Raw genomic sequence first — 6778 nt, forward strand, 5'->3', positions numbered from 1 at the left:
AGGAACCAAGAAAAGCTGGAGGAGCTAGTGGCAGGAAGTGGCAAGCATTTGGTAGTCAACAATGGGGACACTGAATCAACAAGGAGGTTCTCAAACGAGGGCACCCACTGAGGCCTACCCTTTGTGAGGCCCAATCCCCTTCTCTGACCTGGAGGTGGACTATTAACAATGAAGCTTGAAACATGTTAAATTTTAATCATAAAAAAGCCAAAAAGAGGAGGTGAAATGATGCATATGGCCAATGACTAAAAGATAATACCCCCAAATTAGCAGTTTGATTAAAGTGTGTGATTTGGTACTTCCTAAATTTTTCATAAATATAAAGATTGTTTTTTAAATTAGTTTTGAATCCTTTACACAATGAAAAATCTAAAGTGCTGGGAGTGGTCATACATTTCTATGTTTCAGTGAAATACAGTAGAGAAATAGCATGGAGCAAGGTATTTCCTTCAACAAGGTAAGATAATATCTAAAAGTTCATCTTTCTGCATGATACTTTTCTCACAGAGACATGGAACCTTGAGATATACATTCTTCACCCCCTATAAAACTAGTTCTTCTTATAATTTAATACTATTTAGTTGACCATTCATTTTGGCAGGCCACATTTGTGGCTTCAACCAACCGCAGATAGAAAATATTTGAAAAAAAGTTGCTGATGTGTTCTATACAGTTAGGCCTACAATGGTTGTGTCTGTACTGAACACGTACAGAACTTTTTCTTGTCATTATTCCCTAAACAGTTATAACAACTGTTTACATTTTACATTGTATTAAGTATTATAAGAAATCTAGAGATGACTTAAAGTATACAGGAGCATGTGCACAGGTTATATGCAAATACTACCCCATTTTATATAAGGGACTTGAGCATCCATGGATTTTGGTATCCTCTAGGGATCCTGGAAACAATCCCTCGACCATTCTAAGAGATGATTGTATTTCAAACTACTCGGCCCATTTGGCACTGAACAGATGAATTGCAACAATCTGCCTAATCCATCAAGTTTTCATTGACCATCTCAGATGTATATAAGTTTTGAGCTAAGCTCTGCAATAATTTTTCTATTAATTAAAATCACTGTAGGTAAAAGGGTTTTCAAATTAGAGCTTATTGCAATTCAGTTGCAAATAATGTTTGCATATCTGGGGTATGAGTACAACACTCTGCAGGGAGGACACCGGTATCATCTGTACTGTGAAATGAGTCTATGCTAGTGGAATTGTGATCACAGTTGTAATTTAATACAAGTTTTATAATCTTAAACCTCTTTACCATCAACTGCTGAAATATAAATGGTAACTTTTTCTTATTATCCAATTAGGAAACATCCATTCATTAATTATTTGTGAATTATCTTGCCATTTTAAGTAGTGAAATAATCAGTGGAGGTCATAAAATGATGTCATAACTGTGCTGGAGTCTTTACCATACTGCAGTGTGTTAATGACTTCTACATCAAGCCTTATTTGAACATTAACCGAGTATACAATTACTTGTTAGCACCCTCAACAAGTAGTTTCTGGGAACTTTCTCTCAACTAACCGTATCAAAAACAGAAAAACACCCCAAATCAAGGATATTAAAGCATTTGTCTCAATGTGCAAAGAATTGTGTGTATGTGTGTGTGTGTGTAAATACATATACATGTAATTTTTAAGTAGTTTTTTATTTAGCATCTTGAATCAAATAAAATAATGTATGTTGTTTTATATTTTTTTCAAAGCATAGTATAGTAACTTTTTGCATTGTAGGCTATACTTAAGGTAATTAAGATTCTTGAGAATTAACTAAAAATTAGTTCCTAAGAATCAGATATACCTAATATGTATTATTGAGACAAAACATTTCCTGGGCCAGAAATAAGAAGAATTAGAACCTGACTTTAAGCTAATCAATGGTATAACATTCTTAAAGAATTTATCCAAGGAAAAGGGTGACCTCACTCAGGACTTGACCAGTCCTAGGAGAGGAATTTCCTCACAATGGTCATAGTTTCATCAGACACTCATAGGCTAACACTCTGATGCCTTAAACATCCAGAGTATATAATTAACTCCCCTTGACCTGATTCCAAGCTCATCAGGTCACCTTCTGACTCTAAACCTTTTGAGGTAGCTCTGCAGTGAAAACATATTTCTTTTAAATTCTTCCCTTATATTTCTTACTGCAGATGAATAAATTATTCTATTACAACTGTCAAGAGTTTGGTTAATATGACTCTATCCCTGAGAACCTGAACCAATTTTAGTGTACCGATTAAATCCTATAAATAAATCAATCCCTTACACATGTGCACATGCACAATGTTCAGTTTTTTGTAGGATACTGCGTTAAATGTTTTAAAGGTCTACCATGCTAGATGGTCTTCAGCAACTTTTTAAGAACCCGGTTTGCCCCCTGTAGAGAGACAGGATCCAAGGCAAATCTCATTTTATTTACCTATTTTTTATACCTAGTGTGTGTTTTATTGACATTTTAGAAACTATTTGTCTTCTATGACTCTTAATGGAAATTTTAAAAACAGACAAATAAGATGCAATAATTTCAAAAACTTACTTCTATACATCTATGATTATAAATAATTAAGAACTGACTATAGTCTGGCTGGTGTGACTCAGTGGTTGAGCATTGGCCCATGCACCAAGAGATTGCCAGTTTGATTCCTGATCAGGACACATGCCCAGGTTGTGGGCCAAATCCCCAGTGGGGGGCATGCAGGAGGCAGCCAATCAATGTTCTCTCTCATCGATGTTTCTATCTCTCTCTGCCTCTCACTTCTTCTCTCTCTAAAATCAATAAAGGAAAAAAATAATAATAATTACAAAATAAAAGAACTGACTATAGTTAGAATAGCATTAATATCCTGAAATGGGTTTCACAAAAGCCAGTATCAGGCCAGATATTGGAGTCCAAGACACAACAAACTATTGCTAAAGTCTCATTCTGGTTCTAAAGACTCCTGTTCATCATAAAACTTGTTTTCATTTTCTTGTTAAGACTTTCCTTCTATCCCCTACATTTTTCTACCTCCTCTCTGTCCCTTCCTGAAGCCTGGTGTGGAAGGACGTGTGCTCCACCTTCTCAGAGGCAGCTGTTACCCAGCTATGTTGGGCAAGGAGGAGGAAATAGAAAATGCCCCTCTCTGCTTTGTGTTGTCTTGGTCTAACTCTCACGGGGTCATGGTTCATCTTCATGGCTGAATTCAAATGCCAACTCTCTTGTAGGGTGTGCTTGTGGATCTTTGGAGGCCTCCACACAGTGCCTCGATGTGGGAGAGCCCAGCAACCCTTGCATTCCTGCAGGCCACACAACAGAAGTGCCCCTCTTCTTTTGAGTTCGATTTACAACTACTTCTTTTTCTTTTAATTTTTTTTTCTTTATTGATTTTAGAGACAGGAAGGGAGAGAGAGAGATAGAAACATGGATGGGAGAAAACATCGATTGGCCGCCTTCTGCATGCCCCCCACTGGGGATCGGGCCCACAACTTGGGCATGTGCCCTGACCAGAAATCGAACCAGTGACCTCTTGGTGCATGGGTCGATGTTCAACCACTGAACCACACCGGCCGGGCTACAACTATTTCTTAACCAAAGCGAAAGCAGCCTTTTCTAACATGTCTTTGGATAGGCTTACAGATCAGTGCTCACCACTTTAGTAACAATAGTAGAGTCATCCTATGTCAGTTCTGTAATCTAGCCATGCCTTTTTCCAGAAGTAATTGGAGGAATTCCTCATAATAATCAAAATAAAATTACAAGTCAATTGTCACAGACAAAATATGAAAGCACAGAAAACTAGACTTAGTCTAGTATGTATTTGCAACAAGGGCTGAAGAGGTGGAAAAAAATGCACAAAATCACCAACGAAAGTGCCAGATTGTTCCAGGACATGCCTAAGTTTAGAGTTGCAGTTAGCACACCCCTAAGGCTAAACAACCATACGTAGATTCTTTGCAGAAATATTTTTTCCCTTTTCTGAGAATACCAGGCATAACACAAACTATTTCATTGAGGCTAGACATGATCCCACCAGGTCAAATTTGGAGACGTGTGTATAGGAAAGCTTGCTCGTTAATGGGTTGCCTAGGCTGAGAAAATAGAAAACGTCATTTTCCAGTGGTGTGTATTTAACCACCCTCAATACCAATAAAATTATATTCATTATTTTTTCCAAGGCCTAAAGGGGTTGAAAAGAGTCAAGCAATATCAAAATAATTACCACCATTTGAAGGTGCTGTGGCTTCAGAATGCAGCAGGCAGCCCAGGAGTCAGACCGGGACGCTGGGACACTTGGAGAGCTGCCAGCTATACCCTTCCCTCTACAAATGCTGTCACACTTTGCTCCCACATCACTAACATTCAACCCCAAGGTCACAAGAGCTCAAAGAATAACTAGGTTGGTGCTTTTTTGTGCTTTAGGAAATCCAGTTGAGAGCCTATAAAGAAAAAGAGCTTCTCTCTGGAACACAACCCGAGCAAATCAGGAGACATTACTCTCCTGTCAAGTAGCTGAAATAGGAGCACAAATTCCGAAAAATACCATTGGATTTGCTGAAGCTACCATGCTACAGTTCAGGATGATAGCCTCTGCCTCCCTTAGGGGTTTCAATCCCTGCCCAATCATTAAGGCATCATGCATGGCTGGGGTGGTTAACTCACTTGTCCCTGCAAGCCCCGAAAGAACTATTTTCTTTATCTATAGGATGGATGTCCAATTATATGGGACCTTTAAAACAAAACAACCAAATACCAGAAAGTATGCTACAGAGAGCAGCCTGAAACGACCACCCAGGAAATAATCTGATCACTGTTAATTTTCAATGGTCATTGTTCAGACATTGCTACCCCATCTCTTACATGTACAAGGCCCTGAGAAGGTAAACTATAGTCACCCTGACTCACTCTTAGTAAACTGCATAGAAAAAGCAAGTAGCCCTGACTGGTGAGGCTCAGTTGGTTGAGTATCATCCCTTGCTCCGAAAGGTTGTCATTTCAATTCCTGGTGAGGGCATATACCCAGGATGAGGGTTCAATCACCGGTCAGGGTGCATGCAGGAGGCAACCAATTGATGTTTCTCTCTCTCTCTGTCTCTCTGTCTCTCTCTCTCTCTCTCTTTCAAATCAATAAAAACATATATATATATATATTTTTTTTTTTTTTAAGAAAAAGCAAGTAAATGGTGGAACATGATACACATTTGTCTTAACCAAAAAATACTGAGGACTCAAAAGGACCTACTAAGAGAACCAAAAAAGTTTTAAAAATCATTGGCAAAGAAAGTAAGACAAGTGCATTAATCTACCCTCGACTTGATAGCAGCAAGCCAAAAGTTGATATAAATGACTCCTTGTTCCCATTCTAATCTTGGCACTGTGTTGAAAGATAATGAAAGATAAGAGAAGGAGGCATGGTTTTTTACCAGCTTTATCATCATCACCACAGGATGATGCCACTTAGGAGAAATGGGGGACCTGAAGAAAAGAGAGTGAGAAACTGTTTATCAGCAAAATATCCACTCTCTGTAAATTCTGCATCATATTCCAACACAGAATAAATGGGCTAAAAGAGTCACACAATGAACTTAAACTTGTCAAACTCTGAGTGACAAAAGAATGTCTCTATTTTGCTAAAAGAATCAAAATCTTTATACCTTAACTTTTCTCGAAGTGGTATTAGGAGAATTGGAGGATTTATCATGACCACATTGAGATTTTTGAAGAAACACTAGGGTGAAGAATAGACTTGAGGGAGAGAGTAGTGGGAAGAGTAGAAGCAGGGAGACCAGCTGAGAAACGATTATGATGGTCCCAGAGGAAAATAATGGTGGCTTGGACCAGGGTACCAGAAGTAGAAATGGTAGAAGTAGAAGTAGAAGTGGTCAGGTTTGGGATTTATTTTGAAAGTAGAACTTCCGACAGAATCTGTTAATGGATTAGATACAGTGTGTAAAAGAACAGGAGAAGCAAGAATGATCCCAAGTTTTTTTGTCATGAAAACTAAGTAAAAGGTTTTGCTGAGATGGTGAGCAATGAGGGGAAAGCAGGATTAGAAAAGGGGGGGAAAATGAAGCTTTGTTTAGATGCTGAATTTGAAATACCTAGTCGACATTTAAACAAAGATGTCATAAAAAAATAGCTACATGAGTCTGGATGTCAGAAGAAAGGCAGAGGCTGAAAATATAAATTTAGGTCATCTGCATATAAATGATATATAAAGTTATGAGCCAGGATGAGATCACAATTTAGATACAGAGAAAGAAGTCCACTCAAACATTTGGTAAGCTGAGGAAGATACAGCTAACAACTGGGAAGGAATAGACAGTGAGACAAAGAAGAAAAGAAACAGCAAATTAGCCTTGGCCGATTTGGCTCAGCGGTTAGAGCATTGGCCTAGGGTCCCAAGAGACCCAGGTTCAGTTCCCACTAGGAGCCTGTATCTTGGTTGTGGTTTGTCCCTGGCCCTGGTTGGGTCGTGCGGGTGGCAGCCACTCGACGTGTCCCTTTCACATCGATGTTTCTCTCTCTCTTCCTCTTCCTCCCTCCCACTCTATCTGAACAAAAAAAAAGTGGAAAAATGTACTCAGGTGAGGATTAAAAAAAAAAAAAAGAAACATCAAACCAAACACTGATTCACTGGAGGCCCAAGAAGAACATATTTCAGAAATGGACAAGATTATCTGTGTCAAATGATGCTGAGAGGCCCAGTATGGTGAGAACTAAGAACTGATCATTGAATTTGATAAAATGATGGTCACTGGCAACTTTGACAATGAA

Source organism: Molossus molossus, unplaced genomic scaffold (assembly GCF_014108415.1).
Source record: "Molossus molossus isolate mMolMol1 unplaced genomic scaffold, mMolMol1.p scaffold_m16_p_1, whole genome shotgun sequence".
Taxonomy (NCBI): domain Eukaryota; kingdom Metazoa; phylum Chordata; class Mammalia; order Chiroptera; family Molossidae; genus Molossus; species Molossus molossus.